Raw genomic sequence first — 13,390 nt, 5'->3', positions numbered from 1 at the left:
GTTAACATCCAAAATAATCTGGCTATTCCAAGTTCTTATTGATAGAAATAGAACATGTTCGTCATCTCCTTTTGATTTTTTTTGTTAAGTATTTCCTCCACTATTTATAGACTGTGAGCAGGAATTAACACTAAATATGCCTCTGAATATCAGAAACATGTCAGAACACTGTCACCACCAGCTGCCTAATATTTTAGTGTCCTTCCCCAAGTGCCGCTGTTGATGCTTACCCTATGGCTGCAATTCTTACCTGGCAGATAAGTGCCACTGAACACCGTGGGATTTGTTTCTGAGTACGCATGCATAGGATTTCACTGCACATGTATTATCTTACCCTCTAGAAAAGGCATTTGTTTTTAAAATACAACACAGAAAAATGAACAATGGCCAACTCTTATGCATTCTATAAGACTTGAACAGTTCAGCTAGCATGGGCTAGAATTCAGAGAAGACAGCTACCTGTTTCATACAGACCAGCATATATTTAATTCTACTTGCCTTAATGATTTTCATTCATTTACCAAGGACACAAGTGATAGGTCTGTAATTTCCTGCATTCTTTTTATTACGTTAAGCCACTCACTAATTCTGGGGCAAGGACTGTGACATTAGGAAGGGACTTGCTTATCTTTCTCTCACACACACACCCCTCCAACCATGGTATTTTTATTTGCAGACATTGACACTGGATGGTCATCATCGAAAACTATTCTGAAAATCCTAGTGTTGATCCTTGGTAGCTAATTCTACTAGTACAGGCCAGGGCTAAGTGACATGTGGGCTACACATAGCCTTGAAGGCGTATGTTAGAATCCCACCTTTCCGGGAACATGGGAAGCTGCCTTATGCCAAGTCAGACCATTGGTCCATTTAGCTCAGTGAACACAGCTTTTGTGAAAGGAAATCTTGACAAATCCCAGAAGCCAGGAAGCCATAGCACCTAGAAACTGAACTGTAATGCCTAAACTTGGATATTTAATGGCAAAGTTATTTAATAAATAATAATACATAAATAATTGAAGATTTAATAAAATATTTATATTTCCCAGGCAGCCCTGTTTCTGTTCTAAGGGTTTTGCTTGTGGAGGGGATAAAGAGAATTCAATTTAACCTCCCCTTTGACAATACCAGTCACTAAGCCCAGTAATTTTGTCAAGAGCCCACTGTCGGGCTCCTAAATATTTAGCCTGGCTCCTGAATCCAAAGAAAAATTGTCAAGGCCTGCACTAAACTGTTAAGCGTTTTTATAGTCTCTATAAGCATGTACAGGTGAAACTCGAAAAATTAGAATATCGTGCAAAAGTTCATTAATTTCAGTAATGCAAATTAAAAGGTGAAACTGATATAAGAGATAGACGCATTACATGCAAAGCGAGATAAGTCAAGCCTTAATTTGTTATTTGTGATGATCATGGCGTACAGCTCATGAGAACCCCAAATCCACAATCCCAGAAAATTAGAATATTGTGAAAAGGTTCAACAATCTAGGCTCCAGGTGTCCCACTCCAATCAGCTAATCAATCCATAACACCTGCAAAGGGTTCCTGAGCCTTTAAATGGTCTCTCAGTCTGGTTGATTAGGAATCACAATCATGGGAAAGACTGCTGACTTGACAGTTGTGCAGAAAACCATCATTGACACCCTCCATAAGGAGGGAAAGCCTCAAAAGGTAATTGCAAAAGAAGTTGGATGTTCCCAAAGTGCTGTATCAAAGCACATTAATAGAAAGTTATATGGAAGGGAAAAGTGTGGAAGAAAAAGGTGCACAAGCAGCAGGGATGACCGCAGCCTGGAGAGGATTGTCAGGAAAAGGCCATTCAAAAGTGTTGGAGACTTTCACAAGGAGTGGACTGAGGCTGGAGTTAGTGCATCAAGAGCCACCACACACAGACGGATCCTGGACATGGGCTTCAAATGTCGTATTCCTCTTGTCAAGCCGCTCCTCAACAACAAACAACGTCAGAAGCGTCTTACCTGGGCTCAAGAAAAAAAAGAACTGGTCTGTTGCTCAGTGGTCCAAAATCCTCTTTTCTGATGAGAGCAACTTTTGCATCTCATTTGGAAACCAAGGACCCAGAGTCTGGAGGAAGAATGGAGAGGCACACAATGCAAGATGCTTGAAGTCCAGTGTGAAGTTTCCACAGTCTGTGTTGATTTGGGGAGCCATGTCATCTGCTGGTGTTGGTCCACTGTGCTTCATTAAGTCCAGGGTCAATGCAGCTGTCTATCAGGAGATTTTGGAGCACTTCATGCTTCCTTCCGCAGACCAGCTGTATGGGGATGCTGACTTCATTTTCCAGCAGGACTTGGCACCTGCCCACACTGCCAAAAGTACCAAAACCTGGTTCAATGACCATGGGATTACTGTGCTTGATTGGCCAGCAAACTCGCCTGACCTGAACCCCATAGAGAATCTATGGGGCATTGCCAAGAGAAGGATGAGAGACATGAGACCAAACAATGCAGAAGAGCTGAAGGCCGCTATTGAAGCATCCTGGTCTTCCATAACACCTCAGCAGTGCCACAGGCTGATAGCATCCATGCCACGCCGCATTGAGGCAGTAATTGCTGCAAAAGGGGCCCAAACCAAGTACTGAATGCATATGCATGCTTATACTTTTCAGGAGGTCCGATATTGTTCTATTTACAATCCTTGTTTTATTGGTTTCATGTAATATTCTAATTTTCTGGGATTGTGGATTTGGGGTTTTCATGAGCTGTACGCCATGATCATCACAATTATAACAAATTAAGGCTTGACTTATCTCGCTTTGCATGTAATGCGTCTATCTCATATATCAGTTTCACCTTTTAATTTGCATTACTGAAATTAATGAACTTTTGCACGATATTCTAATTTTTCGAGTTTCACCTGTAGATAGTAAAGATCTAAAGAACATGATGCACTTGGATTTGCACATTGGGTGTGCACAAAACCAGTTTGGCCAGTTCGGTTCAAATCCAAACTGGGATGAACCAGTTTGGGGAATATATTTATAGAGGGGAATCAGGTGAAAATTCCCCTTTACAAGTACAGAGGTTGGAGGACCCTTTCAGGACAAGGAGAAGCCAGGTGGGGAGGGGTAAGCAAGTAAGTGGCTTACCTGGCCTGCACGGCTGGCTGGTGCCATGACTTGCCCTCCTAGTGGCCCCAAGCAGTGCACTCCCCCCTCTTTTACTGAGCCACCAAGCCAGCGGCTTGGTAAAAAGGGGGCGCACACTGCTTGGGGCCGCTGGGAGGGCAAGCAGCAGTGAGCCACTGCGCCAGCCAGGTAAACAACTTACTTACTCGCTCGTCAACCCCGCCCGGCCTCCTTATCGTTCACGCAAACCAGGCCTGGTTCAGTTTGATCATGGACCAAACCAATGAACAGGCCCTGGTTCAAGGCAAACCGGTTCAGCATGAACTGTTCATGCACACCCCTATTTGCAAAAAAGCTTTGGGGAAAGCCTCTCACCAAAGACTCTTATCAGTCACAATTTAGAAGGTCTGTCACAGATCCTGACCTGCATAAGGAAGAAACTCAAGTGTAGGAACAGATAAGTAGTTTTCACAAAGCAGAAGTAAAACTACACCCCCTTCCCACAGATCTGTACTCAGACCAGCACAACTGAATTTAGTCACAAATGACCTGGAACTAAGCAATATTTATTTATTGTATTTCTATACTGCCTGATATAGAAATATCTAGGCAGCGTACAAATTAAAATATTAAAATATAAAACAGTTAAAATTCATAAAACAGATAAAAATCTCAATGAATAAAAACACATTAAAATTTAGATTTCAATTAAAAGCCTGGAAAAAGAGGTACATCTTCAGGATCCTCCTAAAAACAAACAGAGAAGGGAGTGCACTCAGCAGGGAGTGCATTCCAAAGCCCTGGGGCAGCCACAGAGAAGGCCCGGTCCCGAGCTGCCAACAAACGAGTCTGCGGGAACTGTAACCACATCTCTCCAGATGATCTTAATAGGTGACAGAGAAGATGCTCTCTTAAGAACCCTGGACCCAAGACATTGAGGGCTTTTTCGGCAATAACCAGCACTTTGTATTTCATTCAGAAACAAATTGGCAGCTAGTACAGTTCTTTCCAAATCAGTGTTATATGGTCACTTTGGGTAAACCCAGAGACCAGTCTGGCTGCTGCATTCTGTACCAATTGTAGTTTCTGAACTATGTACAAGGGCAGTCCCACATAGAGTGCATTACAGTAGTCAAGCTAGAGGTTACCAGCATATGTACCACTGTTTTAAGGTCATTTGTCTCCAGAAATGGAAGTCTCAGGTGTATCAGTCAAAGCTAATAAAAAGCACTCCTGGCCACTGCCTCAACCTGCGAAATCAGGGAGAGTTTGGCATTTAGGAGCACTTCCGGACTATGAACCTGATCTTTCAGGAGGAGTGAAATCCAATCCAGAACAGGTAGAACTAAACCATCTCTCAGGTCCTGACCCCCTACAGACAGTACCTCCATTTTATAAGGATTCAGGTTCAGCTTGTTATCCTTCATCCAGCCCATTATTGCCTTCAGGCAGGCATTTAGGGGGTCATGCCATTTCCTGATGAAGTTGGTATGGAGAAATAGATCTGGGTGTCATCAGCATATTGATAACATCCCAGACCAAACCTCCTGATGATCTCTCCCAGTGGTTTCATATAGATATTAAAAAGCATTGGAGACAATATGGAGCCTTGTAGAACTCCACACATTAGCTCTCAGTTTACAGAATAACAGTCTCTAAGCAACACCATCTGGAATCTGCCAGAGAGGTAGGAATGGAACCACTGTAGAACAGTGCCACCCAATTCCACTTTCCTCAGGCAGCCCAGAAGGATACCATGGTCAATGGTATTGAAAGCTGCCAATAGATCCAAAAGGATCAGCAGAGTCACACTCCTTCTGTTGAAAACTATTCTGAAAATAGATCTGAAAAGATCATCCAACTGGGCGACCATAGCAGTCTCAACCCCATAGCCCACCCAAAAGCCAGTCTGGAATGGGTCTAGATAATCTGTGTCATCCAAACTGCCTGTAGCTGAGAAGCAACCACTCAAAAATCACCTTGCCCAACCAATAATTAGGTAACAAGCTTTGCAAGTTACACCAAATTATTCAGAATGAAGAAACCTCAGACAGACTGGATAGCTCTTACGAATATCTTCAGACTGGGTGAGCGGACAACTAAATGGCAGATGAGATGGTACAACCAAGTGACAAGACCATGTGTGTGTGCCTGTCTGTATAGTATTCTGCTGAATGGAAAGTTCTTGGGGTTTTTTTTTACCTTGAGGGATTGGTGTAGGAGAGAGACTCAAGCCCTCTTCTGACATTAGAAAAAACGGAATGCTGTACCTGTGTACACTGTCACAAGAGGACACCTGCAAGCCCTGCCTCAACACTGACATGCTGAGGAGTCTCACACCACCTCACATATACACTTATGGTGCTTGAAAAGGCAAATGCCATAAGCGTGATGGAGCTTGTTTCCATGATCAGAAGGTGGGAGTATCTCAGTCTTCCAATCACAAATACAAGCCTCATCGTGCTTACAACGCAGGCATGGGCCGTGAACGTGCCTCTGGGGTGGGGGGCAATCGCTTCCGCCACTTACCTGGCTCCCATGGAGGCGAGCCCCTGCCAGCGGCCAGGTGAGTGGCGGAGGCGATTCCCCGCCGCGGGGGCTGCTGGGCGGCACAGAGCACCGGCTCCGTTTACACTTAAAGAAGCCGCCTGCCACACACACAAACCCCCCGGAAGGACGTTCACAGCCCGCACCTGTTACAGCGTTTGCCTCTTCAGACAACTGCCATGTGTGGACACGGTGGCTGTGGCGATTGGCTAGTAAACACTGTTAATCAAAAGGAATTTAAACTTGGGAACCTCCTCTAGAGAGAGGCTTTGGAATGGAGTGAACAGGTGGCTATAAAATCAAGTTGGAGTTAACTGAGAAGTTCAGATAGGGACAGTTAGGGCGAGAGACAGGATCTCTGGTTAGGGTCTCTAGGGTAGGACTGAGGGTGGAATTGGAAGGCGGGTGGGTGGGTTTTACACACACCAGGTATGACCTCTGTAAAGCAAGCTTGACTATCAAATGTAAATGCTGGGAGTGTATGGTTGATTACACAGGAGATACAGCCAGGGAGGTTGTATCCCAGTAAAGGTGCTGAAGGTTTGAAGACGCTTGTTATTTGCAAACAGTCACCTCAGTAACTTGAAAGTAAAGCCTTTGCTGATATACCGACACAGTCGTTCCCGAGTTTGAATACAAGTTTGAAACATAAGAGGTGGTGTACAGACTTGTTAGTTCCAAGGCTGTTACTTTGTCTCAGAAACTACTACGCATCTGACCCTACACTGTAGTGAATACTAAACCACTGAAGCTATTGTACAAGAATAAAGTTATTTTCTTTGGTTTGGAACTTTAAAATTGTTTCATCTGTGTCTCCTTATTCTCCCCACGTTACCACTCGGGCGCAATACCAAAGTTAGAGTTAGAAACCCAAATTAGGATTTAATTTGGTGGTGGCAGCACTATAAATAGTCTTGACAATCAAGACAATAAACTAGTCAAGACAATAAACTGTCCTGAAAAACTAAAAGAGAACAAATCGCCAGGGCCAGATGACACCCAAGACTTCTGAAGGAACTCAAATGTGAAATTGCTGATCTCCTAGCAAAAATATGTAACTTGTCCCTACAATCAGGCTCGGACTTGAAAGTAGCTAATTTTCAAAAAGGGACCGGGGTGGGGGAGATCCAGGAAATTACGTGTCCGTTAGTTTAACTTCTGTGCCAGGTAAGTTAATGGAAAGCATACTTAAAGGCAAAACTGTTAACCATATAGAAGAAAAGGCTGTGCTGAAGGAGAACCAGCATGGCTTCTGCAAGGGTAAGTCATGCCTCACTAACATTTTGGAGTTCTTTGAGAGTGTCATGCATGTGGATAAAGGCGATCCGTTTGACATAGTATACTTAGAATTCCAAAAAGCTTTTGACAGTCCCCCACCAAAGGCTCTTGCATAAAACTTAGTACAGTAGTCATGAGATAAGGGGACAAGTGTGGATTGGTAACTGGTTGAAGGACAGAAAACAGGTAAATGTAAAGTGTGCCATCAAGTCGATTTTGATTCCTGGCACCCACAGAGCCCTGTGGTTTTCTTTTGGTAGAATACAGAAGGGGTTTACCATTGCCTCCTCCTGCACAGTATGAGATTATGCCTTTCAGCTTCTTGCTATATCGCTGCTGCCTGATTTGAACCGGCAACCTTCTGCTTGTTAGTCAAGCATTTCCCTGCTGCACCACATAGAGTAGGAATAAATCAACAGTTTCCACAATGGAGGGAAGTAAGGTTCCCCAAGGATCTGTACTGGGACCAGTGCTCTAACTTGCTAGTTTTATAATGCCCCTATACAAATCCATGGTGAGGCCCCATCTGGAGTACTGTGTTCAGTTCTGGTTACCATATCTTAAGAAGGATTTTGGAGAACTAGAAAGGTGCAGAAGAGGGCAACCAAGATGATGAGGTGCCTGGAGCAGCTTCCTATGAGTCAAGGCAACAGCATCTGGGGCTTTTTCCTTAGGAAAAGAGGCAACTATGGGGAGGCATGATAGAGCTGTATAAAATTATGCATGCAGAAGAGAGAATGGATAAAGAGAAATTTTTCTCCTTCTCTCACAACACTAGAACCAGGGGCTTAGACCAAGTCATGGAGGGCAGGTCTATCAATGACTACCAGTCTGGTGGCTATAGGTCACCTCCAGGCTTAGAGGCAAGATGCCCCTGAATACCAGTTGCAGGAGAGCAATGGCAGGAGAGGGGGCAAGCCCTCACCCCCTGCCTGTGGGCTTCTCCAAGGCATCTGGTGGGCCACTGTGTGAAATAGGATGCTGGACTAGATGGGCCTTCAGCCTCTTCCAGCAGGGCTGTTCTTGTGTTCTTAGAATTTCTAAAACAAATCAAAGGTTCACAAATATATTGTTAATTGTAACATCTATGTATTTTAAACACTAATCTCCCAGTCCCAACTTCAGGTCCTGACAGTGGCGTGAAGATTCTCAGTGACAGGGTCAGGATGAGATTTCCAGGTATGCACTTGGGAGGCTGTTTACAAGCATATAACACAGTGATCTTCACTATTTCTAAAGCAGGAGCCACTCTAGCCAAAAACAAAACTTCAGTGCAAGAACCATTTCCCACTGCAGTGACCTCAGCAAGTACTGCACTTTTCCCCAATGCTAGGTGGGAGGGTGTAGGACTTTAACAGAAATAGAGCCTGGTCAAGCCTCAATGCCATCTCAGAAGGTGCGCACTGACTGCTGGGAAATGTATGTATGTATTTGTTTATTTCGGCCCAAGGCCAGAATAGACTGCTGGGAAATGTAGTCCTTCTCAGAGCTTTCCCTGTAGAGCTCTACAGGGAAAGCGCTGGGAAGGACTGCAGTTCTCAGTGCTCTATGCACACCTTCCTAGACTGAAGGGAGGCCTCAGTTTCCCTTAAAGGAGCCTCAGCAGCACTAGGCAAAGTGCAGTACTGCACAGTAGATACAGTCACCTCTGTACAGTGCTGGGGGAGCTGTGCAATGGACAGAGCCAGGGGAGCTGTGCAGAGTATTTGGCTTCAGTTGAAACTTTGGGCCTAACAATTAGTCAGGGAGCAGCACTTAAGGTCAATGGGAGCCACCTCTGGCTCCTGGGTCTTGCAATGAAGAACACGGATAAAACATCTGAAAAGGGCAAGAGCAGGCATGGGGATTCCATGGAGAGACCTTGTGAGGAAGAGAAGCAGATCTTGAGGAGAAATTAGACTGTGAAGAAGAAGGGCTTATGAAGAAAGTGAGACAAGGAGATAAGAAAAAGAACAGAAACTGAGCGACCGAAAGAATGAATGCCAGTCTTCTGCTCTTAAGCAGCATTCAGTCAGCCACAGGGCCACCACCAGGAGCAAGAGAGACTAAGGTCTGAGAACTGGAGATAAGCCCACCGATCTTCACTTGTCGTATGGATTACAAAATTTGTGAGACTCTTGTTCTTGCTTTGCTTCTACCCTAATGAATAACCACCTTTTCAGGGAATTGGGATTCGGTGTTGTGATATAAATATGTATGTGTATATTAGTTTAAGTCAATTTATAAGCACTAACAGCTTATGATTTGCTTTTAGTTTGCTTCTGAATTTATTTCAGTGTCGGTCTCTGGAGTCTGGATTCTAGGAAAAATAGAAGATTATATATGCACACTGGAACAAAAAAACATTGAACTTCATGTATACAGTAATGAGGCCCAGAAGTGCTTTAACTATGCAAAGATCACAGTAAACACTGAAAGCACTGGTCAGGTTTTTCAGGAAAATAACTGAAAATAAGAGCATATATCAAGATGCCATAACAAAATACTATGGTATGTCCACACATAAAATACAGCATACATTTTTGATAATCTCCTATGAAGAAGGATATTGCAAAAGGCAGAGAAAATACTGAAATGTGTTTGCGTTGGATTCTAATTTTTTCTAGCTAGCTATTCCCAAGTATTCATATTTAAGATAAGAGTGTAGGGTCTACAGACACCTTTCTTCTATCATTATCAGCTGAAATAAGAAACGCTGATGATTTTAAAAAAAAATTCCTTGGTCACTAAGAGAATAATTGTGCAGAACAAAGATCAGCAACTGGTATCTTCAGGATTAGATCAAATGCAGGCCCCACTCAGAACATCTGCCTCCCCCCCACCCCACTACCAATCCAGCAATCAAAAGAGTGGGGCACATGTGTGTAGCAGAAATAATGAGAACTAGCTGGGCCGGGCACAAAGCATCTGTGCCTCTGACCAACTCACCCACCAACCGCCACCTTTTTCTACCCCCCCCTCCACCCACCCTTGTGGCTTTCTGCCCAGCCGGACCACTTCTTCTTCTCTCCTCGGCCACTCTCTGGCCAGTTCCCCACCACCACCCGCTTCTTCACCCCACCCCTTGCCACTTTCTGGCTGGTGGGCTGGCCGGCCCACTTCTTCTCCCCCCTGCCTGCCTGACAGCCCCTCACTCTCCAACCATTTTCTTCCCTCCCACCCGTACCTGTGGCTATCCGGCAGCTCTCCAAACTCTCGCAAGAGCTGCCACAAATGGAATTATCCACGAGTATGCCTTAGAGAATTAAATATACAGAAGATAGGACTTGCTAACAAGGTCACACTAGGGACAGGGTCAGGGTCTTGGCCTACTACCCCCTTTCTCAAAGTAGTGCTCTACCAAAATTAGTTGCTGGCCAGGGGTATAACAGTTTTTACTAAACTGAGTAAACTTATCTGCCAATATATTGTTTTAAGCAGTTATTTAAGTTATCCGTTAAACAAGAAAGGAAGTAGTAGACAATTTTTCTTTTACTGAATTATCTTAGGAAAACAGAACCTCAGCTCTGATAAGCAAAAGAGAAAGCAATCAGCATTACATCCTCCCACATACTACTGAAGAAACATGGCAACACTCCTATTCTTCACAAACACAATTGTTGTGTCCACCTGCAATCCCACTGAAGCCAGGGTGACTCCGTACTAGAGGGCACTTTGCTCATAATGTATGTGGGAGCTATGCTGGGGGGGGGCGCAGGGTATTGACACTATCCAACTCCAATTGTTGCTTTCCCCAAAAATAAAAGCCACTTTTTTTTATCTATTCATCCCATGAACAGGGCAAGATTTAGATCTACAGCACACACACACACACCCCAACAGGGAAAGTGGATAGGTAAGCTAAAAGAGCTAAAAGCTACAATTTCATACATACTCCCAGACCCATAGCCAAGGCGGAGAGGGAGAGGGCAAGGGCAAGGGCGCCCCCCCCGTTTTTTTTTTTTTTTTTACAAATACTTCTTTAAAAAAACATAATGTTGCTTGCACCAGATATGTTGCCCCTCCACTACTTTTTTTGCGGCAGCTCCCCCCACGCCAAACCTTAAGGCTGCTGCAGGCCTGCATACTCTTAGGCATGTCCATTTAAACTCAATCAACACAGTTACAAAATAGTCCAATGAAAACAAAAAATCAGAGACATCTGAAGATGCCCATGTGGCTGCACAAGAAACTTAGTGGAGCTGAAAATTAAACAAGTAGTTCTGGTAAGTACTAGTCTGCCTACTTTCTTTTCACTAGCCCTACAACTGGACTAATTTTGGTCGAAATTGGATAGGCGGTTTACAAGTCAGTCCACCTGCGCCTCAAACGTTCTCACATCTGCCATCATGAATTGGGGTGCATATCACCAACTACGCCATTGAGGTGCCCCATGTGTTCCTACAATTGTACCCAATTTGGTTCATATTGGTCCAGGCATTGCGAGTTGAATGGGGGCAGTGGGGAGGACAGAATACCGGGTGATCTCATAAGCTTACTTTCCTTAAGAAAAGTAGGCTTAAAAGGATATGCAAGAAACTGAATTTTCATAATCAAGTAGTCAATAAGAATGAATACAGATGAGTATTCCAGACCAGAGATGGGCTCATGCTGTCCCAGTCTTCAAAACAGAGGAAAAGGAGGAGTCAGAAAGTCAGTGGGGACTTCAATATCAGGACAGATATTAAAACAGATTACAAGGTAGCTGGTCTATAAGGATCATGATGACAATGCAGTGAATAGAAGTCAACATGGATTTTTCATGAATAAATCCTACCAGATCAATCTTATCCTTTTTTTTTTTTTAAAGCAGGTTACTACCTTACTGAATTGTGGGAATGCTATGGATGTAAATTGTATTGATTTCAGAAAAGCATTTTAGAAAATTCCCCATGGATATTTTGGCAAGCTGTCAAACGCAGGCTAGATGGAAGAACTGTGAATCCACCTAATTGGTTAGAAAACAATTTTCAAAGTGTACTTAATCAAGAGCCAGCATGGTGTAGTGGCTAGAGTGCTGGACTAGGACTGGGGAGACCAGAGTTCAAATCCCCATTCAGCCATGATACTTGCTGGGTGACTCTGGGCCAGTCAATTCTCTCTCAGTCTGACCTACTTCACAGGGTTGTTGTGAGAAGAAACCTAAGTATGTAGTACACCACTCTGGGCTCCTTGGAGGAAGAGTGGGATATAAAATGTAAAATAATAATAATAATAATAATTGCACCTAGGGCGTCAATTAAAATAATCCCAGTAGTAATTGACGCCCTAGGCGCAATTCCAAAACAACTCAAAGAGCACCTCAACACCATAGGGGCCACAGAAATCACCATCAGCCAATTACAAAAAGCAACTTTACTGGGAACAGCCTATATTCTGCGACAATATCTATAATAACAGCAACAACATTGATAATAAAAATCAGCCATCCCAGGTCCTTGGGAAGAACTCGATGTCTGGATAAAACAAACCAGTCAATAACACCTGTCTGACTGTAAATAAATAATTAAATAAATAAATAAATAAATAAATAAATGGATGGATGGATGGATGGATGGATGGATGGATGGATGAATGAATGAATGAATGAATGAATGATAACGGCCCCTCATCAAACCAGAGGAGATTTTGAAGTCCTATGCGGGGGTCTGTCCTTGGTCAGGTAACTCTTCAATGTTTTTATCAGTCACTTGGATAAAGGGGTAGAGGGAATCCTCATCAAATTTGCAATTCAAAATCAAGAAAGGAGACAACCAATACTTCAAAATAAAGGAATACAATTCAAAATTACCTTGATGGAATGGAGACATGGGCTGAAACTAATAAAATGAAATTCAGCAGAGTCAAATGATACGCTCTGCATTGGGGGACCAAAGGCACAGGGATGGGATGAGAGAAATGTGGCTTGGCCGTAGTACATGGTCTCAAGCTGAACATGATGAGTTGGCAATGATGCAGCTGCAAAAAAGGCTAATGAAATTTTAGACTTCATTAATAGAACCATAGTTACCAAGCCACAAGATGTAATAGTTAGGAATATAGAAAGCTGCCTTATACCGAGTCAGACCATTGGTTCATCTAGCCTTAGTCGTAGCGTCCAGTGAACAAGAGGGTACAACTGTCCCTGGGCCTAGACTGGTCAGGGGACCCACAAGGGCCCCCACCGCTGCTCTCCACTCATACTGCCCATAAGCTTCACTGCCGGGGGGAGCAGGCCACCCTTTGTCCCTGGGCAACTTGCTATGGGCCTGTATCTAGCTCAGTATTGTCGACACTGACCAGCAGAAGCCTTTCCCAGCACTACCAAGAGATACCAAGTATTGAACCTAAGAGCTTCTGCATGCATCCACCCCCAGCACAGTACCTCCAGTGACTGTTGCTGGTGTCTATCTTAAGTTTCTTTTTAGATTGTGAGCCCTTTGGGGACAGGGATCCATCTTATTTATTTATTATTTCTCTATGTAAACCGCCTTGAGCCATTTTTGGAAGGGCAGTATAGAAT

At 43.8% G+C, this 13,390-nt stretch overlaps 1 protein-coding gene across 1 annotated transcript in view; it reads right to left on the bottom strand.

The window, feature by feature from the left end:
• The window catches only part of OSBPL10 (oxysterol binding protein like 10), a 121,261-nt gene that overhangs the window by 104,138 nt on the left and 3,733 nt on the right, over window positions 1-13,390 (bottom strand). The gene's annotated exons all lie outside the window — the stretch shown is intronic.

This window comes from Hemicordylus capensis, chromosome 6 (genome assembly GCF_027244095.1).
Source record: "Hemicordylus capensis ecotype Gifberg chromosome 6, rHemCap1.1.pri, whole genome shotgun sequence".
NCBI classification, from domain to species: Eukaryota; Metazoa; Chordata; class Lepidosauria; order Squamata; family Cordylidae; genus Hemicordylus; species Hemicordylus capensis.
Note: the sequence above shows the minus strand (reverse complement) of the source record. Positions and strands in the feature narration are given on the sequence as shown.